Genomic DNA, 26,111 nt, shown 5'->3' with positions numbered 1-26,111 from the left:
GTATCAGGTGGTCATTTCAACAAGAGGAGGGGTAGAGAAGACAGGATCAAACAGCCTTTTTACACAATGCAGAGGATTAATCCCTTAGGTTCCACAGTGAGGATAACAAGCATGCTTTACTACATATACAGACTGATTTTATGCATCTGAACAACTTGTGTATGTGTTTTGTGGTGTGCTGCAAACAAATACAGCAAGCAGTACTTTTTGTACATTGAGGTTTGCTTCAGCCCATTAATTTCCAAGGGGCTGCCTAATGCAGTACACCACAATGGGCCCTTGGGGTTCTGAGGCTGGATTGATTTCTGACTTTTGGTTGAACACAATGTAAATGTGTCTTTTTTCAACCTAACTATACAAATATGTAAACCGAGGGCAAACATCCTTTTATAATGCCTAAGACCACTCATACACTTCCCTGTTATATCCGCTAGTCTGCAACTGGCTGAATAATCTGTCCATGTTGGGGTTAACACACAAGGGGCTGGTCTTTTCTGATGAAACAAACGAAAAAAAAATATTCCGGCCCACTTTATTGAAATAAACTATTGTCTTTTCACACAACATTGTGTAATGTGTTTTTACGGTCAGCTGCTATTCAGATCCCTTAGAAGGACACTTTGAAATAACATGGTGTTATGTCTGAAGAAGGGAAAGGGTGAGAACCAGAGGCCAGGTCCTTGAAGATTACACTGTCTCTGTTTATTAGTAGAGTGCCTTTGCTTTTCCTATTAGCTACACTCTCTGTTTATAAGTATAGTGCCCATGCTTTCCTTGTTAGCTGCACCACAACAGTGCAGTAATGCTATAAATTCTGTTTACCTCCCTTGTCTCTTCCTCCCATGCTCGTCTCCAAGACTTCTTCAAAGCCTCCCCCATCCTCTGGAACTCTTTACTCCAATCTATCCAACTATCGCCTACTCTGCCCACTTTAAGGCGATCTCTGAAAACCTATCTCTTCAGGGAAGCCTATCTCACCTTCAGCTAATAACAGAATCTTCTATTACTCCTATCAGCTCATCCCCCACAGTTATTAACTCTTGTACCACCAGCCCCTCCCTCTTAGATTGTAAGCTCCAAGGATCAGGGCCCTCCTAACCCTCTTGTATTGAACTGTATTGTTGCTATATTGTCTCCCTTTATATTGTAAAGCGCTGAGCAAACTGTTGGCGCTATATAAATCCTGTATTATAATAATAATAACATCTTCACTGTGACCTGCCATCATTGGATTTACTATTCCCCACAGACGGACATCGTTCCGCTGTCCTGTCACTTTTTCTCTCTTGTCTTCCCGCCCCTGGCCCTGTCCATCATCCCCGTCTCTCTACTTAAGGATCTCCCTCTCCCTTCCTGCTCCTATGCTCCACCTATGCCTGATGATAGAGTATGCCGGCCCATACCGGTTCCCACGTATGATCAGAAATGCATCGCATCCCGATGACGTCAGACGCCCAATGCCACTAGCTCCTGACATATTGAAGACCCAACCATCGATGCCTTACCTGTTGCAGAGCCTTCTGCTCACCAGGGTACCTCCTCTCCAGAGCAATTCCTACATCTGGCGACAGATGTACTTTAGATTGTAAGCTCCACAAGCAGAGCCCTCATATTCCTTCTGTACTGAAATGTACTGTAATTGTACTGTCTCCTTTATATTGTAAAGTGCTGCGCAAACTGTTGGTGCTATATTAGTCCTGTATTATAATAATAATAATGCTACACATATCCCTAAGAGCCTGTTTTACTGTTGGAAGATGTGAGTTGTTATATTTACCTTTTTATTACAATTGCCATCCAGTTTACACTTAGAGGCACTGTGTCCTTTGTGCATTCTTCCACTATAAAGGAAGCCCATTTCATTTATTACACCACTGTCAGCAGGTCTGTACCACCCCTTTATGACATCCCACATTCCGTTCTCAAGGGTAATGCCATTCATTGTTGCCTGTGAACTGGCAATGACTGAGGCTGACCCCATTCTCTCCCACAATAACATATGCAGAAAGTAAAACCTCCGACTGCATGACCTTCCAGTGGTGGTCTCATCTTTGTTATCACAACACACACCGATCAAGAACAAGCTTTACATTTCTTTCAAAAACTGTATATAAGTGAAATATGTTTTCTTGATGTTCATAGGAAGATATCCAGCTGTCATTCTGCATATTACCAGCTGCACAGCCAGTAGTTCCAGCTAATTAGACTGGAGCCACAAGAGATACTAGCCAGTTAGTGGCAACATTGGGGTAACAGGTGGCTGATCCCGGCTCTTTCTCTGCCTGGCAGCTCTACAGTTGTTTATGCGTTGGCTGCCAATAGGCTCATTAGTTACACAGCTACCAATACTGGATCATCAGAGAATGTCTAAAGAGAAATAAAAATCTTTCCCGATTGCCCCCCAGAAGAATGAAATCCTCACCTGAATAAAATTGCGAATGCTATGGACACTACAAAGTGATATTCAACTAATAAAGACTAATTATCCAATGGTAATTAAAGTGTACTCATTAGTCATACACCTATTTTGTAATCTGGACCAACATTTGAGAGCACAGGATGATGTTAGAGAGACTTCGCTACCTCCACCAATTTTTATGAGCACCTGGTTAGACTAGTATTGACTAGTTAGACTTGTATTGGCACTGGTAAAGAAACACACTATAAAACACTCACTTACAGATTTTTAACGTTTTAAAAACTGATTTTAACCTCCCTGGCGGTCTAACTAAGCAATATTTTTGAATGTCAAAGCTGTACATTGTTCTGCATAGACATTCATAGGAATAAGTCACTTAAATCTGTCCAAACAAGAGTCTAGTAAACATTCCGGGTATGATAAAGTTTGAAACATGAAATCATAAATTATAATATAATAATAATACATTTCATTCAATAATGTAATCAAACCAAAAACACTGAAATTTGAAATAGTTCAATGAGTTGAAATAGTTCATAAATTCAATCGCAGAATCGTTTTCAGTGTCTGATGACGTATTTCCCCACGAATCACTATCGCTCAATTCTGGAAGTGATTCTAATACACGATCACTGTTCTCTAGCTGGTCTAAAACCGCTTTTGACATAAAAGGACACTTTTTGGATGCCATGGACGTTCTCAAGTTTCCAGACAGAAAGAACGGTAAAAGTGTAGGCAGGGCACTGCACAAAAGCACTAGGGACAAAATTTAGGTGAAATGGTTTGATACAGTAATGTAATACTAACAGATTACAGTGTATTGTGTGTATCTCATTTTTACTTTTTTGAATCTCCCACCAGTTCCGCCCCCCTGCGTACTGACGCTCACAGGGAAGAGAACCCAGAAGACGGATACCGGCATCGGCCAGAGGACAGGGCCGGAGGACACAGTGGGAGGACATCGGGGGATCGCAGGACAAGGTAAGGATCGGGGGATCGCAGGCAAAGACTACAGTGTAATCCCGAATGTGGCTCGGGGTTACCGCTTTTGGTACTGTAAATTAACCCTGAGTCACACTCGGGATTACCTCTAGGAAGGTTAAAGAATATCAAAATACAAATGGTTGGGCAATTTTATAAAAGGAATTGCCAAGTGCATGGTCAGCACTAAAATTGCTGGTATGCTATAGAACAGTGGTGCTCAACCTTTTAAAGAGCAAGGGTGACATAGGGCCCTTTTACAATGGCATCCCTGAGCATACGCTTTCCTGGTTTGAGATCGAGGGCCACATCAGATAGCTCCGAGGGCCACATGTGACCCTCATGCCACAGGTTGAGCTCCCCTGCTGTAGAACATGATTACCATACATATTATTATGTGTATTTATCTGCCACTATTCTACAGGCTAAGAATTTTTGGAATATTTTTATTCATTAAAATACTAACCCAACATAAACAATCTGCAATCATTTCATTTTAATTCGCCATGCACACATTGAACGTTTTCACAGCTGCTTTTTGGCGTTTTTTTCTATAGCCATGTTATAGCATGTTATCATATGTGTCTATACCAGGGGTGGGCAAACTTTTTGACTTGAGGGCCGCAATGGGTTCATATATTGGACCCGGGGGCTGGACCAAGAGTAGATGAATGATGTGTATGTGTCATCCATAGTAAGTATAGTAATATTCCCCCATAGTAAGCATAGTAATTAATCCCCCATATAGTAATTCATCCCCCATAGTAATTCATCCCCCATATAGTAATTCATCCCCCATATAGTAATTCATCCCCCATAGCAATTCATCCCCCATATAGTAATTCATCCCCCATATAGTAATTCATCCCCCATAGTAATTCATCCCCCATATAGTAATTCATCCCCCATATAGTAATTCATCCCCCATAGTAATTCATCCCCCATATAGTAATTCATCCCCCATAGTAATTCATCCCCCATAGTAATTCATCCCCCATATAGTAATTCACCCCCCATAGTAATTCACCCCCCATAGTAATTCACCCCCCATAGTAATTCATCCCCCATATAGTAATTCATCCCCCATAGTAATTAATCCGCCATATAGTAATTCATCCCCCATAGTAATTCATCCCCAATAGTAATTCATCCCCCATAGTAATTCATCCCCCATATAGTAATTCATCCCCCATAGTAATTCATCCCCCATATAGTAATTCATCCCCCATAGTAATTCATCCCCCATATAGTAATTCATCCCCCATAGTAATTCATCCCCCATATAGTAATTTATCCCCCATAGTAATTCATCCCCCATATAGTAATTCATCCCCCATAGTAATTCACCCCCCATAGTAATTCATCCCCCATATAGTAATTCATCCCCCATAGTAATTCATCCCCCATATAGTAATTCATCCCCCATATAGTAATTCATCCCCCATAGTAATTCATCCCCCATATAGTAATTCATCCCCCAAGTAATTCATCCCCCCTATAGTAATTCATCCCCCCTATAGTAATTCATCCCCCCTATAGTAATTCATTCCCCATATTAAGTCCCCAAGTCCCCCCTGTGTCAATTCACTTACCTTTGCTCCGCGCGTTCCTCTCGCCGTGTTCCCGCGCCGTTCCGGTGTAGCATGAAAATCTGTCTCCTATGAGGATCTGTCCTCCTCGACGTATCTGCGCATGTGCCAGTTTCAGGCATTAGCAGCCGATCGGCGATCTCCGGCACATGCGCAGATACGTCGAGGGGGACAGATCCTCATAGGAGACAGATTTTCATGCTACACCGGTCTTCAGGGTGGACTGTGAGAGGAGCCTAGCTCCCCTCGCGTTCGTCACGCTGCCCCGCCTACACACATCCTGACAGCCATCCTGACAGTATCACGCTCCGCGGGCCGGATTAAAAGGTCCGCCGAGCCGTATACGGCCCGCGGGCCGTAGTTTGCCCATTGCTGGTCTATACACACACATGGACTGTGATCAGCATTTTTTGTCAGGGTGTTTTTTGGCTGGAAAAAAAATCCAGAACTAGTGGGTTTTTAGAGGAGTTTTTAGTTGTAAAAACACTCTAATGCTGAAAAACACAGTAAACCACGGAAAAATGGCATTTTGGACTTTTTTTATGAAAAAAAGGCAAAAAAAACGCAAACACAAAAGAAACGTGGCAAAACACCACTAAACACTAATGAAAAAACACTAAAAAAAGCTGAAAACTCACGTTTTTAACATGACTTTACACAGCTAACGTCACCAGTTTTATTAAAACGCCCTAGTGTTAGGTTTGGTCATTTAAAACCCTGAAAACAGAATGGGGGAGATTTACTAAAATGGGTGCACTCAGAATTGGATTAAGCAGTTAATTGGGGGGGGGGGTAATATCCACTTTAACAATCACAGTTATTTATACTTATCTGAATACCCATACCATGCTTCCCTCCTGTCCCCCCATTGTTTAGGGCAGATTACCCTTGCTTTTAGGTCTGCTTTACATTAAACATTAAATGCTATTCACCACTTACAATGCATTTCCCAACCCTTTCACATTTTAATAGAACATGCATACTGATGGTTCTTACCTTCATGCATAAAATGCATGAAGGCAAAAAACCTTCAGCCTTTAGAACTTTAACGGCAGGATTACCATGTTAAAATGAAAGAAATTAAGTGTGGAAAAAAAGCTAATTAATACAGACTGATATGATGTAATACTATACATTTTGCTATTGGAATTAAATACATTTTAAAGTGGAAGAAAAACCCTACTTATAACTATTCTTAAAAATGCTCCCTCCCCCTCCTCCTATCTATTCTGCCTAACCTGTATAAAATGATGTGTGTACTATTTTCAATCTGCTCCGCTCACATGATCCCGCAGCTCTGGCTTTCCTGTGTGAGTGAGTGCTGCTGCAGGGGAGAGGAGGGGAACGTCCATTTCCCTGAATTCCCAGCCATTCCTCCCTTTCACAGAGCTGCAGGATCACATGACTGAAGCAGATTGAAAATAGGTAAGTACACTTAATTTTTTTTAAAACAAATTAGGCAGAATAGGTGGAGGGGGGGACATTTTTAAGAGGGTTTTCTTCTACTTCAATGTGTAATACAAGTATAGAAAATAATGCAGTAATCCATAATTTAAAAAGATATTGCACTAAAAACACACATCTGACATCTACCCTAATAATATGAACAGCAATGTACAAAATCCACTGACTGATAGGATAGATGCATGATTACTGGACTTTGCACATCATTGCCTTACAAAATAACCCTGAAAGTAATAAAGAGGGTCCTGCTTATTAAAACTGCTAAAGTATAGGCAGTAAAAGAATGTAAACCTATCATTTTTCTCCTCGGAAGAACATAAGTTTATACTGTGTCTATACATGGGATGTGGATATTGTGCCAGAAAAGCCGCATGGGAAATCTGCTGCCACCCATATGACCAGACTGAAGACACAGTGCCCCCATTCATGTCAGGAAAACAATAAATGAGAACAATGCTACCCAGACACTTAGATACAGCCTACATGTTAAAGCTTTTCTTACTAGGAAGGCTGCTTGGAATGTCTGCCTCCTCCAACTGTTTCCCCAACTGTGGAAGACTACAAAACTTCATCAGAGTAACAGCAACCCAGCAATAAGCCAGATGGCTGGAGAAATGGACTGCAAAAGGGACAAACTTCAAATGCATTTCTAGCACAAAAGGGCATTTGAGCACACACGCACTAAACCCCTCTGCTCGTGGGGAGACAAGCAGCCGCTCCGCTTGATCTAGGTTAACAGAACATTCTCTGTATTCTGATTTAGCCTCATATGTTAAAGGTGCCAACATGCTCATTAGTGCAAACGTGGCAGAGATACGACTACAACACAGCAGAAGCATTACACTGGGTGAGAACACTAAGGACTCCGCTCCAAATAACCATCCTAAGAACCGCGCTACTTCTTGACAGCAATTAAAGGGAACTTATTCTTATAGCTTTATAAATATTCATAACGCAATGATTTATCTAAAAAAAGCTAAATATTAATTTTAGAGAACACACAAAATCAATGGCTAATTAACTAATGCAATAAAGAAAACATTAAAATGTATTTTGAATAGGCTTTAAAACAAGATCTTGATTACCTCTGTAGCTGCAGGCACTGCAGAGCAATTTATCTTCAAAATTCACAACAGAAGCACTGAGGGTGTTTTTGCAGCAGCTCAGCTCACCCAGCCTCCCCGCCAGAGCACCTGTTCTATGCTCACATTAAAGCAGACCTTCATCCATTATAATATATTTCTTTCCTGGTTATCTCCCCCCACCTCTTACACAACAGGAAAATGTTCCCCATTATTAGTAAGGTTTATTAAGAAAAGATCAGCGCATACAGATTCCCCAATCCTTACAGATCAGCGCATACAGATTCCCCAATCCTTACAGATCAGCGCATACAAATTCCCCAATCCTTACAGATCGGCGCATACAGATTCCCCAATCCTTACAGATCGGCGCATACAGATTCCTCAATCCTTACAGATCGGCGCATACAGATTCCCCAATCCTTACAGATCGGCGCATACAGATTCCCCAATCCTTACAGATCGGCGCATTCAGATTCCCCAATCCTTACAGATCGGCGCATACAGATTCCCCAATCCTTACAGATCGGCGCATACAGATTCCCCAATCCTTACAGATCGGCGCATACAGATTCCCCAATCCTTACAGATCAGCACATACAGATTCCCCAACACTTGCTTCTGCTGTGTTGTAGTCTTATCTCTGCCACAATTGTACTAATGAGCATGTTAAATCAATGGGAACTTATTCTTAAAGCTTTATAAATATTCACACCACAATGATTTATCTAATAAAAGCTAAATATTAATTTTAGGGAACACGCAAAATCAATGGCTAATTTACTATGCAATAAAGAAAACATTAAAATGTATTTTAAATGAGCTTTAAAACAAGATCTTGATTACATCTGTAGCTGCAGGCACTGCGGAGCAATTTATCTTCAAAACTCACAACAGAAGCAATGAGGGTGTTTTTGCAGCAGCTCAGCTCACCCAGCCTCCCTGCCAGAGCACCTCTTCTATGCTCACATTAAAGCAGACCTTCATCCATTATAACATATTTATTTTCGGTTATCTCCCTCCACCTCTTACAAACCAATAAAATGTTCCCCATTATTAGTAAGGTTATTACCTTTTTTGTCCTGCTCCTTCCTTGTTTAGGTGAGCATGTCAGACCTCTGCTTCCTCCTGGGATTACACATTACACATCCCAGGAGGCAGGGTTTTGCTGAGGGGAGCCTGCCTGCCATGAGATTCCGTACATGCGCACACACATGCACACACATTCCATGTCTTTTGGACCTGCTGAACATCTTCATGCACTCCCACACATACCACAGATTTGTACAAGATCCAATGGCATGAGCCATTGGTGTGTGTTTACATGCACAGGAACACTCCCGTGTGTGTGCAGATGTGTTGCAGCTCTGGGCCAAGTCCCAGAGACCTGAGCATGCAAAAGATAGCTAAAGGTGGTGGCATGGGATAAGGGTGGGGAGGAGGGGAAAGGCAATATCCCCATGGGTAAAGTTCCTCTCTAAATATTAGAAGGCACATGAGCCACTGATAGGAGGAGGAAAGAGGGTGTTCCGAGTCACTGCTGGATGGGGGAGAAGTGTACGCTGCGCCAGCCTAGAGCACATCTTCAGTGCTTCTGCTGTAAACCTGATGAACTGCTCCACAGTGCCTGCAGCCACAAAGGTCAGTGAGGGCTTATGCTAAATTCCATTTTTTTCCATTAAGAATATATACATTTTGGAATGTCTATAGCAAAACCAAAGTCTGAAAGTCTTTTTAAATTTTCATTCAGTTTTCATATGCATTTGCTTGTGCTTCGTAAACATGCTGCATATTTCTGGTGCCCCGGATGTCCCAGAGTCATGTACTGCCAACCATAGTCATAAATGGGTAAAATATGCCACGATTTGTGTAAAGTAGCGTATACTCAGATGTAACGCCCCGAAGACAGGTAGTGCGTTTAGAAGCAGAAAGCAGATACAGTATGCTGTATGTCATAAACAAATATAACTTTTCCTTCACAATTTCACAAACCAATATTTATGACACTGGCTTTGGTCTTTTTAAGTAGCAGCTGTTTGAGCGCCATTAAAAATTAACTGCCCAACATCCCCTCCAGCCAAACCACAGAAGCGCAACTAGAAAGAGTAAAAATGATTGGCAAAGGGAATGTAAGAATCTGTACACTCCTTACACCACTTACTTTCTGGAGTGTTCCTTATTACAAGCACAGCAGAACATTTACTAACAATCATGAGTCTAAATCAGCACACAAACCCACATTTGAACTGGAATTTTAAAAACATGGCTCCACCGCCTGCTTTTACCACTCTCTACCTCAAGTGTACACTAGGTCTATTTTAGAAAAGCTCCATCTAATAGAATTAAAAAGTGGTCCTTAAGCTCCAGTTCAGTGAATTTGTCTAGGCCGGGATGAAGTCATCACTCTGCTGCAGACAGAAGTAATCATGTCTTCAATTTCCTCTCCCCCAGTGATCAGGCTCAAGATAAGAGGATGCAGCAGGGAACTGATATACAGTTGTGTTCAAAATAATAGCAGTGTGTTGAAAAAAGTGAATAAAGCTCAAAATCCTTCTAATAGCTTTTATTTCCATACACACAAATGCATTGGGAACACTACACATTCTATTCCAAATCAAAACATGAAGAAAAGTATATCAAATTTGTGTTCCTCTAAAAAAAAAAAATTGTAGAAAAGTGAATATTAGACTGTTCAAAAAAATAGCAGTGTTTGTATTCTTCTTTACAAACTCAAACATTCACTATATAAACTGAAAAATGTTTGAAGATTTTGCTTTCCTTTGAATCACTTAATGAATATTTCGTTGTATAAGCACTGTTTCTGAGAACTGCTGTACATCTGTGTTGCATGGAGTCAACCAACGTCTGGCACCTGTGAACAGGTATTCCAGCCCAGGATGATTGGACTACATTCCACAGTTCTTCTCTATTTCTTGGTTTTGCCTCAGAAACTGCATTTTTGATGTCACCCTACAAGTTTTCTATTGGATTAAGATCCAGGGATTAGGCTGGCCACTCCATAACGTCAATCTTGTTGGTCTGGAACCAAGATGTTGCACGTTTACTGGTGTGTTTGAGGTCGTTGTCTTGTTGGAACACCCATTTCAAGGGCATTTTCTCTTCAGCATAAGGCAGCATGACCTCTTCAAGTATTCTGATGTATTTAAACTGATCCATGATCCCTGGTATGCGATAAATAGGCCCAACACCGTAGCATGAGAAACATCCCAATATCATGATGCTTGCGCAACCATGCTTCACTGTCTTCACAGTGTACTGTGGCTTGAATTCAGTGTTTGGGGGTCGTCTGACAAACTGTCTCCGGCCACTAGACCCAAAAAGAACAATCTTACTTTCATCAGTCCACAAATGTTGCGCCATTTCTCTTTAGGCCAGTCAATGTGCTCTTTGGCAAACTGTAACCTCTTCAGCACATGTCTTTTTTTCAACAGTGGGACTTTGTGGGGGGGTTCTTGCAGATAGCTTGGCTTCACATAGGCGTCTTCTAATTGTAACAGTACTCACAGGTAACTTTAGACCTTCTTTGATCTTCCTGGAGCTGATTGTTGGCTGAGTCCTTGCCATTTTGGCTATTCTTCTATCCATTCGAATGGTAGTTTTTCGCTTTCTTCCACATCTTTCAGGTTTTGGTTGCCATTTTAAAGCATTTGCGATCATTTTAGCTGAGCAGCCTATCATTTTCTGCACTTCTTTATATGTTTTCCCCTCTCCAATCAACTTTTTAATCAAGGTACGCTGTTCTTCTGAACAATGTCTGGAACGACCCATTTTCCTCAGAATTTCAGAGAGAAATGCACTGTAACCAGCATGTACAACATTTGCTGCCTTCCTTCCTTAAATAAGGGCAATAATTGCCCCCTGTTTTTCAAAGAATGAATGACCTCACTAATAGAACTCCACACTGCTATTATTTTGAACATGCCCCTTTCAATTAGTGATTCAATTACACAGAATCAGCAGCATGCATGTCATGACTGTTGGGTCTGTTGGATTTCTCTTACTCTACTACACCTGCTAGTAAATTATTTGCCATGTAGAAATAAAATTTCTACCAAACAGTGATTGATCAGGTTAGTGATGTCTGACTGCTATTATTTTGAACACAACTGTATGTCAAATATTTGTGAACACAGCCAAAAACTGTGCAGATGCCAGGATTTACATGAGCCAGCATCTCAAACCAGGTTGATGGTTGCCCTGGATAACTCCCAACCAAAGATGGTGCCATCCTGCTGGAGTGAAAGGCAGATTAAGGATTGTCAGGGAGAAAACAGTGATCTCTGTGAGGCGTAATAAATGACTGTAAGTGTTATATTCACACACTACTTTCACAACTATGCCTAATAAACAGCACAAAGAGGAAAGTGCAGCATCCCTAGAAAGCAAACAAAATCACTTTTCTAAGGCCAGACCAGAGGGATTTGTATTGGTTGCCATACTTTGCGCTTAGTGCTTTAATCTTTGGACTATTTAATCAAATCAGGCTTCTAGAGTTTAATGGCAACTAATAGCAATGATCAAAAATGATCACAGTTGTCTGATTAAAATGCCATAGACAGATAATATATAGCAATGACTTGATGGGAAATATAACCCTACTCCTGAGAGAAACCAAGTTCCAGCCATCGCTCTTCAGTACTGGTTTAAAAAAAAATAAAAAACAAATAAAATGTTTCTTTCCATTCTATGCACTGCAGTACTTTGCGATGCACAGTTATACTTTGAGTTGAACTGTAAACTATGTAAAGTTGCAGCATGTCAGCATTTTTACATAATGGAACCCACCACAGCACAGTGTGGTTTTCTATGTGCCCTTATGTTGATCTATGCAGGTCATTGCAGCTCAGTACAGATAGTATGAACAATATGAACATGTGAATCTACTATATACATACACACATATCTATATCTATCTATCTCATATATATATATATATATATATATATATATATATATATATATATATATATATATATATACACACACACACACACACACATATGAGTGTGTGTAAAGCGCTGCATAAATTGACGGTGCTATTTAAGTACCTGTAATAAATATAAATAAATATGATTTGTTGGCTGTTCATTTTTACTTTATAACATTTTTTTCTTAAACTTAAAAGAAATTTTTACTAATGGAATACTTATATTGTCTGAAGCTTTAAGTCTTGTTCATATAGGCTGATACACTTATATTCAGAATCGCACACAAAGGTATACTACAACACTAGATGTATATTTACCTCTAGTTGAAGGCACGCTGTCATACACATGCAATGCAAGTCACCATAGAGGTGAATGAGGGCCATCCTTCATGCACCAACATGCATTTAGTAGACAGCAGTGTACCAAATCTCAAGCTTCAGCTTTGTCCTTGTCTGCTTTTACCCTGATGTATGTATACATATCATGCAGAATATAGGAAGTGCTATATATTGGAGCAGAATTAAGCTTTATTCAGACATCTGCACTGAAATCTACAAAGTTTTCAAAGTGTGATGAAAAGTTCTCCCAGAAGGGCATCTATCGCAGCTGTGCTCCACGTACAGGGCGCATATCACAGCTGCGCTCCACGTTCAGGGTGCCTATCGCAGCTGCGTTCCACGTTCAGGGCGCCTATCGCAGCTGCGCTGCACGTTCAGGACGCCTATCGCAGCTGCGCTCCACGTACAGGGCGCCTATCCCAACTGCGCTCCACGTTCAGTGGCGCCTATCGCAGCTGCGCTCCACGGTCAGGGCGCCTATCGCAGCTGCTCTCCACGGTCAGGGCGCCTATCGCAGCTGCTCTCCACGGTCAGGGCGCCTATCGCAGCTGCTCTCCACGGTCAGGGCGCCTATCGCAGCTGCTCTCCACGGTCAGGGCGCCTATCGCAGCTGCGCTCCACGGTCAGGGCGCCTATCGCAGCTGCGCTCCACGGTCAGGGCGCCTATCGCAGCTGCTCTCCACGGTCAGGGCGCCTATCGCAGCTGCTCTCCACGGTCAGGGCGCCTATCGCAGCTGCTCTCCACGGTCAGGGCGCCTATCGCAGCTGCTCTCCACGGTCAGGGCGCCTATCGCAGCTGCTCTCCACGGTCAGGGCGCCTATCGCAGCTGCTCTCCACGGTCAGGGCGCCTATCGCAGCTGCGCTCCACGGTCAGGGCGCCTATCGCAGCTGCGCTCCACGGTCAGGGCGCCTATCGCAGCTGCGCTCCACGGTCAGGGCGCCTATCGCAGCTGCGCTCCACGTTCAGGGCGCCTATCGCAGCTGGGCTCCACGTTCAGGGCGCCTATCGCAGCTGGGCTCCACGTTCAGGGCGCCTATCGCAGCTGGGCTCCACGTTCAGGGCGCCTATCGCAGCTGGGCTCCACGTTCAGGGCGCCTATCGCAGCTGGGCTCCACGTTCAGGGCGCCTATCGCAGCTGGGCTCCACGTTCAGGGCGCCTATCGCAGCTGGGCTCCACGTTCAGGGCGCCTATCGCAGCTGGGCTCCACGTTCAGGGCGCCTATCGCAGCTGGGCTCCACGTTCAGGGCGCCTATCGCAGCTGGGCTCCACGTTCAGGGCGCCTATCGCAGCTGGGCTCCACGTTCAGGGCGCCTATCGCAGCTGGGCTCCACGTTCAGGGCGCCTATCGCAGCTGGGCTCCACGTTCAGGGCGCCTATCGCAGCTGGGCTCCACGTTCAGGGCGCCTATCGCAGCTGGGCTCCACGTTCAGGGCGCCTATCGCAGCTGGGCTCCACGTTCAGGGCGCCTATCGCAGCTGCGTTCCACGTTCAGGGCGCCTATCGTAGCTGCGCTGCACGTTCAGGGCGCCCATTGCAGCTGCGCTCCATTTATAGGATGCCTATCACAGCTGCGCTCCACGTACAGGGCGCCTATCCTAACTGCGCTCCACGTTCAGGACGCCTATCGCAGCTGCGCTCCATTTACAGGATGCCTATCCCAGCTGCGCTCCACATACAGGGCGCCTATCGCAGCTGGGCTCCACGTTCAGGGCGCCTATCGCAGCTGGGCTCCACGTTCAGGGCGCCTATCGCAGCTGGGCTCCACGTTCAGGGCGCCTATCGCAGCTGGGCTCCACGTTCAGGGCGCCTATCGCAGCTGGGCTCCACGTTCAGGGCGCCTATCGCAGCTGGGCTCCACGTTCAGGGCGCCTATCGCAGCTGGGCTCCACGTTCAGGGCGCCTATCGCAGCTGGGCTCCACGCTCAGGGCGCCTATCGCAGCTGGGCTCCACGTTCAGGGCGCCTATCGCAGCTGGGCTCCACGCTCAGGGAGCCTATCGCAGCTGGGCTCCACGTTCAGGGCGCCTATCGCAGCTGGGCTCCACGTTCAGGGCGCCTATCGCAGCTGGGCTCCACGCTCAGGGCGCCTATCGCAGCTGCGCTCCACGCTCAGGGCGCCTATCGCAGCTGCGCTCCACGCTCAGGGCGCCTATCGCAGCTGTTCTCCACATTCAGGGGGTCCGCCGCAGCTGAGCTCCATGTATAGGGGGTCTCACAGCCGCAGTCTACACACAGGGCACCTATTGCTGCAATCTACGTACAGGGCACCCAAGCTACTACAAGTAGGTGCTTGGATATACCCAATCTCTGTGTACCACATACAACCACAGATATATCAACAGTTTCATTATGGCAAGGAATACCTCTCCAAGTTAAGAGCTCATGCACTCGGATACATTTGGGCACACTGTGCTAACACTGAGTGTATTTCCTTGCCCAGGAATCACAGGTGTTGGTGTACAGCTGTGGTCAGCAGCCTGAACAAGAGGCCATACAGGGTCCAACAAGCGGTCCTGGACACAAACTTTTCACATTCAGGGCTGCTGATCCATCCCTGTACCACTTGAATGCATAGTTACAGGTGCACGGCCATGGTATCCAAGAGCCTGCCATTGATCTGTACAGGCTACTGGCTGCACTCCTGTCCATGGAAAAATGCTGAAATCCTGTGCTGTGCACCTGAATTCATCCATGTACATGAGCCTCTACAGACACAGATGTGCTGTGCAGCACTTGATCATTGTGATGTGAACAAGCCGATCAATTTCCACAATGAACATCCATAATACAGCAAGAGACAATAGTGTTAAACTGAGCTTGTAAAGCACAACAGGGGATTATACCCCAAGGAGCTCACAATCTAAGGTTTCATCTTTTCTTCAATGACCCAGTAACATGACCTGATTACTTATTGGGAACATTTCTGAGAAATGTAAACTGAAACGAATCTGTACTGCACGCAGGAAGATGAAGTGTTTGCAAATTCCAATCTTTATGGCTGAACTGTGACCGAAGCAGAGTGCGTGTCCTAGGAGATCACCAACTACAGGTCCCAGGGAGCACCTGACATCACCACCATCATCTGTGAGTGTACTGTGCTGGGAAATGCTAAGGGACTGGCTGGAAAACAGTTATCTGTCCTTTGTCACTAACATATACATTGGATATACCCCTTACGGATTAGTCAAAAGCATGTAAATGATCACCCAAAAAATATACACTGAGAAATGCATGACCTTCAAGTAATCAGGCTAAGTGCCAAATCTACACGGGCTTTCTGGGGGCTTATTTATAATGCAGTAAATGACGCTTAACAAAAATTCACTGGAAGTGAATCAATCCCTGTCATTTACAACACATGCACCTACATAAAAAGTGCTCTGTATGCTACACAACTCAAGCAAAACATTTACATGTGTACATAAATGGCCTCCTGTTGTTACTAGGACTTAGTTGATTTCTGTCACCTAGTATCCTTCTGTTGCTAGGACACAGATGGCTTCTGTCACTTGGCATCCTTCTGTTGCTAGAACACAGGCAGTTTCTGCTGCCTAGTATTCTTCTGTTGCTAGAATGCAGTCAGCTTCTGCCACCTAGATCCTTCTGCTACTAGGACGCAATTTGCTTCTACCATCTAATATCCTTCTGTTACTAGAATGCAGCCAGTTTTTGGCACCTAGTGTCCTTCTGTTGCTAGGATGCAGGCAGTTTCTGCTGCCTAGTATTCTTCTGTTGCTAGAATGCAGGCAGCTTCTGCCACCTAGCATCCTTCTGCTTCTAGGACGCTATTTGCTTCTACCATCTAACATCCTTCTGTTACTAGAATGTAGGCGGGTTTTGTCACCTAGTGTCCTTCTGTTGCTAGGATGCATGCAGGCTTTGCCACCTAGTGTCCTGTTGCTAGGATGCAGGCAACTCCAATATAGTACATTTCACAAATGTTTACATGCACAGACCTCAGACAGAGATTTTTTTTATGGATTTGAATGCAGGGCAAGTAACTGTGTGCATGGGCCCACTGAAAACTATACAGCTGTGTTCAGATCCATAAAATAGTCCATTGATTTTCACACCCATGTGCATGAGCCTTAAGTGTCCAACAATGAATCTGAAGTGAGTACATCCAAGTCGGCGCTGTCAGTCCCTGCTCTATCCCATGAAGTTATTGTTCATCTTCCACAAACCAGTAATGTGGTCCTGGTCCTGTCCTAGGGGCTGGTTCATGAAAACTGGAGTGTAGCTCACAGCAACCAGATATCTGGTTCCATGTTAGAGAACAAATGGGGGTAAGTGACCTCTGATAAGGGGAGGTCAGTGACCTCTGATGGGGGGGGTCAGTGACCTCTGATGGGGGGGGTCAGTGACCTCTGATAAGGGGGGGAGTCAGCAACGTCTGATAAGGGGGAGGAATCAGTGACGTCTGATAAGGGGGAGGAATCAGCGACGTCTGATAAGGGGGAGGAATCAGCGACGTCTGATAAGGGGGAGGAATCAGCGACGTCTGATAAGGGGGAGGAATCAGCGACGTCTGATAAGGGGGAGGAATCAGCGACGTCTGATAAGGGGGAGGAATCAGTGACGTCTGATAAGGGGGAGGAATCAGTGACGTCTGATGAGGGGGGGAGCAGTGACATCTGATGAGGGGGGGAGCAGTGACATCTGATGAGGAGGGGCAGTGATGTCTAATAAGGGAGAGCAGTGACGTCTGACGGGGGGGGGGGGGGGGGCAATAAAGTCTGCTAAAGGGGGACAGTGACATCTGATAAGGGGGGACAGTGACATCTGATAAAGGGGGGATGATGTTCATAAGGGGTGCAGTGACATCTGATAAGGGTGGCAATGACATCTGATAAAGGGGGACAGTGACATCTGAAAAGGGGGGACAGTGACACCTGATAAGGAGGGGACAGTGACTCCTCATAAATGGAGCAGTGACATCTCATGGGGAGGGGGCAGTGACACCTGATAATGGAGGGCAGTAAAGTCTGATAAAGGGGGACAGTAACATATGATAGGGGGGGGGTCAGTGACTTTACACAGCCAGTTCCAGTAGCAGGGATGACGGCAGTCCCATGTCCTGAATACATTGGCTGATCCCTGTCGGTGACGGTGATGGACGGTGCTCTCACCTGTACAGTGTATGCTGAGTGTGGCTCATCCAGCGATCATGGCGTGCACACCTCTCCAGCACTCCCCGCCCGGTGATCAGTCCTCCGGAGTCCGCACAGTACTAGTAGACGGAGCTCAGCCTCGCACAGCTCGGAGTGTCAGCCCCGCCCCCGTGCAGCCCAATGACTGGAGATCCCGGACTCCTCATTTACATGGGATGGCCCAGCTGTGGTCGCTCTGTCCTCCCTGAGTTTCTCCTGACCGCCCATGGAGCCGGCTGTGTGTTTGCGGTCTTTCTCAGTGACACTACTAATGCAATGTCTCTCATACACAATTCACACTATTCGCCAAGAAAACGTTCGTTACTTTTCTTCCATCTTAGAGCCTGTCTGTGATCTATACCTCGTGTACATGGCCGTCCAGAGGCTGTACCGCGGTTAGAAACCGGGGAATGACCCGCCGACCTCGCCTACAGCTGTCAATTGAGGTGCATTAGAAGAGGTGACTGTACACGGCCGAGTGTCGGGGTTGGAGCGGAAGCATTCACTGACCTGTGCAAAGAATGCGCCGTACATGTGTGACCGGGAGACCCGTCTGTGTGCCGGTGTAGCGGCAAGATGTGTATCCCACAGGGGCGGGGCACTGCCTGAGGGCCCGGGGTCAGTAAGGGGCCCCAAGAGATGCCCCTGGTACCTTTCATTGGCTTTTTCATAGGCTTTTTTGGGTGTGGGCGAGGACACGGGCCCCATGATCCCCTATTGCCTGGGGGCCCCATGAGTTATCCCATGAAGATATGTCACTCCGGGCCGCTTCACACAGCCACCTCTAAGGCAGGGCTCTGCAAACCTGAACAAAGGGCCACTTTACTGTCCATCAGTCTTTAGGGGGGGCAAACTGGCCATTGGGGGTAGATAATACCTCAGGCTTGGTGGTCAGTGGGAGAAAAAACAATACATAGACCCCTGTGCATAAGAGGAGTAATAGTGTTCCAGCACTGGTATTAGCAGGTGGGATAGTGTCCCATCATTGGTGTCAGGGGGAGGAATAGTGTTCCATCATTGGTGTCAGGGGGAGGAATAGTGTCCCATCATTGGTGTCGGGGAGGAATAGTGCCCCATCATTGGTGTCAGGGGGAGGAATAGTGTTCCATCATTAGTGTCAGGGGGAGGAATAGTGCCCCATCATTGGTGTCGGGGAGGAATAGTGCCCCATCATTGGTGTCGGGGAGGAATAGTGCCCCATCATTGGTGTCAGGGGGAGGAATAGTGCCCCATCATTGGTGTCGGGGAGGAATAGTGTTCCATCATTGGTGTCAGGGGGAGGAATAGTGTCCCATCATTGGTGTCAGGGGGAGGAATAGTGCCCCATCATTGGTGTCAGGGGGAGGAATAGTGCCCCATCATTGGTGTCAGTGGGAGGAATAGTGCCCCATCATTGGTGTCAGGGGGAGGAATAGTGTCCCATCATTGGTGTCAGGGGGAGGAATAGTGTTCCATCATTGGTGTCAGGGGGAGGAATAGTGTCCCATCATTGGTGTCAGGGGGAGGAATAGTGTCCCATCATTGGTGTCAGGGGGAGGAATAGTGCCCCATCATTGGTGTCAGGGGGAGGAATAGTGCCCCATCATTGGTGTCAGGGGGAGGAATAGTGTCCCATCATTGGTGTCAGGGGGAGGAATAGTGTCCCATCATTGGTGTCAGTGGGAGGAATAGTGCCCCATCATTGGTGTCAGTGGGAGGAATAGTGCCCCATCATTGGTGTCAGTGGGAGGAATAGTGCCCCATCATTGGTGTCGGGGAGGAATAGTCCTCCTATCATTGGTGTCAGTGGGAGGAATAGTGCCCCATCATTGGTGTCAGGGGGAGGAATAGTGCCCCATCATTGGTGTCAGGGGGAGGAATAGTGTTCCATCATTGGTGTCAGTGGGAGGAATAGTGCCCCATCATTGGTGTCGGGGAGGAATAGTGTTCCATCATTGGTGTCAGTGGGAGGAATAGTGTCCCATCATTGGTGTCAGGGGGAGGAATAGTGTTCCATCATTGGTGTCAGTGGGAGGAATAGTGTCCCATCATTTGTATCGGGGAGGAATAGTGCCCCATCATTGGTATCAGGGGGAGGAATAGTGTTCCATCATTGGTGTCAGTGGGAGGAATAGTGTCCCATCATTGGTATCAGTGGTAGGAATAGTGTTCCATCATTGGTGTCAGTGGGAGGAATAGTGTCCCATCATTTGTATCGGGGAGGAATAGTGCCCCATCATTGGTATCGGGGAGGAATAGTGTCCCATCATTGGTGTTAGTGGGAGGAATAGTGTCCCATCATTGGTGTCAGTGGGGGGGGGACTAGTGTCTCTTCACTGGTATTACCAGGAGGAATAGTGCTCCTATCATTGGTGTTAGTGGGAGGAATAGTGTCCCATCATTGGTGTCAGTGGGGGGGACTAGTGTCTCTTCACTGGTATTACCAGGAGGAATAGTGCTCCTATCATTGGTGTCAGTGGGAGGAATAGTGTCCCATAATTGGATTGGTGTCAGTGGGAGGAATAGTGTCCCATAATTGGATTGGTGTCAGTGGGAGGAATAGCGCTCCATTGTTGTTGTCAGTGGTAGGAATAGTGCCCCAGAATTGGTGTCATAGGGAGGAATTATGCTCACTCTTGGTGTCAGTGGGGCGAATAGTGCCTTGTATCAGTGAAAGGAATAATGTCCCATCCCTGGTAGGTGGAATAGTGATCCTATTGTTGGTGTCAGTGGGAGGAATAGTTGTCCCATGCTGGCGTCAGTGGGAAGAATATTTCCCCATCATTGGTGTCAGTGCAGTGGGAGGAATATTGTCTCATCATTGGTGTCAGGTGAAGATGTTCCCCATCATTGGTGGCATAGGAAGGAATTATACCCACTCTTGGTGTCAGTGGAGGGAATAGTGCCTTGTATCAATACAAAGGAACAATGTCCTAAGGGCCAGATATCAGTGAAAGGAGGTGTCCCAAGGGCCAGATAAAGGTAAGCAAAGGGCCACAATTTGGAGACCACTGTTCTAAGGCATCTTAATGGTCACCTCCAGGTCACTCCACTCCACACACTGTACAGCCCTGTATGTGCAGGAAACCAAAAATCCTATCTTCATTTCCACATTGGACTGTATTCCAATCATTCCTGCCTTCTATTATTCTGAATGATCTTGACATTTGTAAACTCACTTTATGAAGATCCCACACATTTACTTCCGTGAATTCTGTGACTCGTAGTCACTATATCCTGTGAGTAGGCACAGCCGTGTCACACACTTCACAGAGCCTGCCTTCTGAACTACAGGTGCTGGGAGGTGGAGTCAGTACAGCAAGCACTGATTGCAGGCAGCAAGGCATCATGGGATATGTAGTCCCTAGAAATTGGAAGTAAACAGCAGAGAAGCTGCAAAGCATGCAGGGAATCCAGGAAGTAGTGGAAAGAGGTGCCAGCAGACAAGCAAAGCTCACAACATAAAGGGAGACTTTTCTAGTAATCTTACTTGAAATGTTGTCAGCCATAATGATTGTTTGTATTACAATTCTGATATTATAAAGTGAAAGTATGTACTTTGAGCTCCATTACTGCTTCTCTTCTTCTACAGCCTCCTTCTTGTCTGCATACATGTAGTCTGGTGAGGGCTGTGCGCCATTTTAGGACCCATTTACACCAGAAGACAAGAAAAATGTTCTTTATAATATGCATCAGCTGGTGTGCCTTGGGGTCTATTCCCAGCAGCTGGTGTGTGGTGCAGTCTGGGGGAGGGGGTTCACAGTTGATTTTTTGTTTAACAAACTTTATTGAAATGTTGCACAGTGACAATTTATGAAGTTCAACTGGCCAACTTGCATGCGATGTGGTGGATTACCTTGCACCAGGGGCGGACTGACCATTCGGGCACTGCCTGGGGGCCTGGGGTCAGTAGGGGGCCCATGAAATGCCCCTGGTACCTTTTTCATAGGCTTTTTTTGAGTGTGGGCAAGGACTCAGGGGCCTCATGATCCCTTATTGCCCGGGGGCCCCATGAGTTGTCAATCCGCCCCTGCCTGGCAAAGCACTGCTCTGAAAAAGGCACAATACTGCAACGCAGTGGTAAGAGCCAGTCACATAGGTGACAAGGCATTTTGTCTTTTCTTGTAGTGGGAATAGCCGCCCAACACAGCGACGCCACATCCGGTGTGAATGAACTCTTAGTGCCCGGTCATACCGGTACGATTTTAGGTGCGATTTGGGAATTGAAATTGCATGGAACTCGCATCTAATGAATGTGAACATCAGTGTCTTAACATTTGTGATTTTCTGCAGCGCCATTTCTAAAGTAGTTCTTGCATTACTTTTTCTGCAGTATTGTTGTGATTTCACATACATAGAATATAATGGAAATCGCACTGCAAATTGCAAGCAATCGTTGAAAATCTTCACAAGTAGCAATAAAGTCTTCAGAAATCACATCTGAAATTGCACACAAATCGCAGCGGTGTGACCGGTAACTTAGGGCGGTGTAATGTGTTGTTATAACACATCACACTCTTTTTTTTAACTTTATTGAAATGTCACATTTCAGTCAACTTTTTGCACCACAGAGCGCTGCAGTGCAGTGTGGTGCCTAAACTTACATCCTGTTTTTCAGTCCACAGCAACACAGTGCATTGATGTGAGCCAAGACAATAGGATTTATATAGTGGAAACAGTATGCACAGTGCTTAACAATATAAAGGGAGAAGTACAGTGACAACACAATACAAGGGAAGGGGCCTGCTCATCAGAGCTTACAATCTAAGGCTGCATTCACACTTGAGCGATTTGTAGCTGGAAGCTCAATGCTCAAAAAAAGCTCAAACCTAAAAAATCAATTGTTCTCTATGGTGTCTGTTCACACCTGATCATGTGAACAGGCACCATAGAGAACAATTGATTTTTTAAGTTTGAGCGTTTTTGGAGCTTCGACCTTCAAGCTTCAACCTACAAAATGCTCAAGTGTGAATCTAGGTTCACATCTAAGCGTTTTCCACAGCGTTTTGCAGAAACACACAACCGTCCATTTAAGATGATTTCCTATAGGACATGTTCACATCTCTGCATTTTCACCTGGTGCATTTTTTTTTAAAAGAGTCAGGGACGTTTTTAAACACAAAAAAGGTGTATTATTAGTTCCATAGGCTTCAATGGAGATGCTGCAGAAAAGCATCTAGTGTATTTTTGCTGTGTTTTTGATGCGTTTTGATCTACCTAACAACAAGAAAAAAAATGCAAAACACACCAAAAATGCAGCATGTGCATAAACGCAAAGCGCACCGCAAAAAACACTGCAGAGACAGATCAAACGCAAACTGCATAGATGTGAACCTAGCCTTAGGGGAGGACAAAAGACAACAACTGTATGGGGAGGAGTTGATGGAGAAAGAAAAGTTCAGTTGTTGGGTGGATGTGCAATAGGCTTGAGTTTTCAAGGATCGCCTTAATGCAGGCCATAGACGGGTCGAACATCGGCCGATTTTTCGGAAAAAATAAACAAACCAAAAATTGGTCGTTTGTTTGGCCGACATTACCACCAACGCTAAAAAAAATCGGCCGACTAAATCATAAAGTTCGCCTTATAACTTCTGTCCCTTGCAGGTCACGACTCATGCATGGACTTTTTATCGGTAAAACGATCGGCCGATTTGCCCATCATTGCCGGGAAAATCGGGCAATCATCAAAATCGGCAGCGAATTTTCCAACATGACCAATAAAAAAACTGCACAAAACCCGAAAACCGGCCAACCAATTAACCCACTAACTGTCTAGGCAGACAGACTACGAGATAAGAGAACAGATTGGGGTAGGGAGTTCCAGCTGGAGACCAGCATGGGAGGATGTGATGGAGTTATAGATCAGGAGGGCTTGGGAGGAGAGGACATTTTGGTTGATATGATGAGATGAGGTTGGTGATGTAGCACAGTGCAGAGCTGTGGATGGCTTTGTATGTTGTTATTAGTTTTGTATGTTGTTACTAGCTTTATATGTTGTTATTAGCTTTGTATGTTGCACATTGCATTGCCTATGTATTGGGATTGTGCTGGACAATGCTGCCCAATTCAGGGTAGGATTCTTAATGGTGACAACGGTGGACAATGTCTGAATGTCAAAATAGCCAGTTTTAGGCTCCATCTGAAGCCCGGGTGGCTGGGTGACAGTACAGGAGCACAACTGGGAGACAGGAACCGAGAGTTGTCAACCTATACTCGGCAGGCAGTACCACCACCAATGTGGCTAATTCAAGTGAATGGGGAGGCACCACACCATTCTGGAACCGCATGCAAATCATTTACAGCATTAATAGAGTGGTGAGGAGGTGTCATATGTAGATCGCTTTTTAGAGGCACAGCAATTCAGCCTTGCCTTAGAACAGGTTTATCTATTAGAAGATTTTCCCTCACACCCTTTTGTAACAGTTGAAAAATGTTGGATTTCCTATCACTTTGTGTACCAGGACCATTATAGACGGTGAATCACCCCAGGAGGAACACACAGACAACGATAAACACATCATAGTGTTTCTACAAGCAGACAGGGCTGTACACATGCTGCGAATGAGATGCTGTGCGACCCTTTGCATTTTTAACCCGGGGTGCAGATGTTGAGAAACAGCAATGCCTGTCAAAGGGCTCGTTCACACTAGGCTGTTTTGCCAACGCTTGCCAAACGCCCCTATAGCGTTTGGCAAGCGTTGGTCCGGCGTTTGCGGAGCATTATTAACGCTCGGCAAACGCTCCGCAAACGCCGCATGCGCGATTTAGCGGCGGTTGCTAGGCGTTTGCCGAGCGTTAATAACGCCCCACAAACGCCTATAATGCAGTTTGAGTGGTGTTACCGCTCCGCAAACGCCCCGCAACCGCGTCGCAACCGCACCGCAAACGCCGGCCGGGCGTTTGCGGAGCGGCACCATAGACGAGAATAGGAGGCTTCAAAGCCTCCTGACTCGTCCAGAGGCGTCCGTTTTGACGCAACGCGACGCGACGCAAACGCTCCTGTTAGAACAGCACCATGTGCTGTAATGTGCAGAATTGGCAGAGGCGTTTGGGAAGCGGTAAAAACGCTTACCAAACGCCTCTCTGCCGCCTGCACACAAAGCTAGTGTGAACGTAGCCAAACTCATCCACTAAGTTCAATGGGTCATCATTACAGGGTTAAATCAATTGGTGAGGAGGTGATATAATGCCTCCTTACCAGGGGCAAACTGACAACTCATGGGGCCCCCGGGCATTAGGAGATCATGGGGCCCCTGTGTCCTTGCCCAAACTCAAAAAAGCCTATGAAAAAGGTACCAGAGGCATCTCATGGGGCCCCCTACTGACCCCGGGCTCTCGGAGCCCGAGTTTCCAAATGGTCAGTCCGCCCCTGCTCCTTACCTCCTGGCAAATGCCCTCTGAAGAGAGATCCAAATGTGGATCGTTCTTCAGAGGGCATCACACATGTGAAAGAGCGCTTACAGTTTTCATCTCCAGTTCTGATGAATTTAGTGAGGATTTATAGCAATAGTAATCATACTGTTCTGGAAGATGTTCGTACAGATATGCATTCATTTTATAGGAGCCTACATCAATAAAATAAATCTCAAATATCAGCGAACCAGAGAGTTCACAAGCAAAGTCTCTCAGCAGCTGAAAAACCTCCATCACCCAGCAGAGTAAGATACAGATTTTTTTTATAGGACATCAATAAAATAAAACCCAGCACATCACCCTCAATTTCATGTGCCAAAATCGAATTAAATAACATGCTATTCTGAAACACAAACCATAAAAAATATCAAACAATTAATAACATAATAGTCTCATTCATTGAAAAACACCTCCACAGGGTTTCACATGTATAAATGTTTATGTGCCCAACTGCAACATAAATAACAATCTTTAAACAAATGCAATAAAATTTCTTCTTGGTAATCCTTCCATGAAAGAGCAGCAGAGTGGTCTCCCCACAGCTGTGATTAATCAGTCACCAGAGTTTTGGGCTAGGTTCACACCTATGCAGTTTGATCCATTTCTGCAGTGCTTTTTGAGTTTTTGCATGTGTTTTTGATGCATTTTTGATGTGTTTTGCGTTTCTTTTTCCAACTTGTTGCTGGGCAGATTAAAATGCAAAACACATCTAAAACACTCACAAAATGCATCAAAAACGCACAAC

The 26,111-nt window shown here is 45.4% G+C and overlaps 1 protein-coding gene across 1 annotated transcript in view; it reads right to left on the bottom strand.

The window, feature by feature from the left end:
- Window positions 1-18,079, bottom strand: part of BCAR3 (BCAR3 adaptor protein, NSP family member) — a 176,220-nt gene extending 158,141 nt beyond the window's left edge. The window contains exon 1 of the mRNA XM_089677301.1: window positions 17,954-18,079. The gene's annotated coding sequence lies outside the window, so the exon portion shown is untranslated. The remainder of the gene's footprint in view (window positions 1-17,953) is intronic.
- Between the last annotated feature and the right edge of the window lie 8,032 nt (window positions 18,080-26,111).

This window comes from Staurois parvus, unplaced genomic scaffold (genome assembly GCF_062004578.1).
Source record: "Staurois parvus isolate SC_StPar_1 unplaced genomic scaffold, SC_StPar_1.0 ptg000183l, whole genome shotgun sequence".
Classification (NCBI taxonomy): Eukaryota; Metazoa; Chordata; class Amphibia; order Anura; family Ranidae; genus Staurois; species Staurois parvus.
This window is presented reverse-complemented; position numbering and strand designations above follow the sequence as displayed.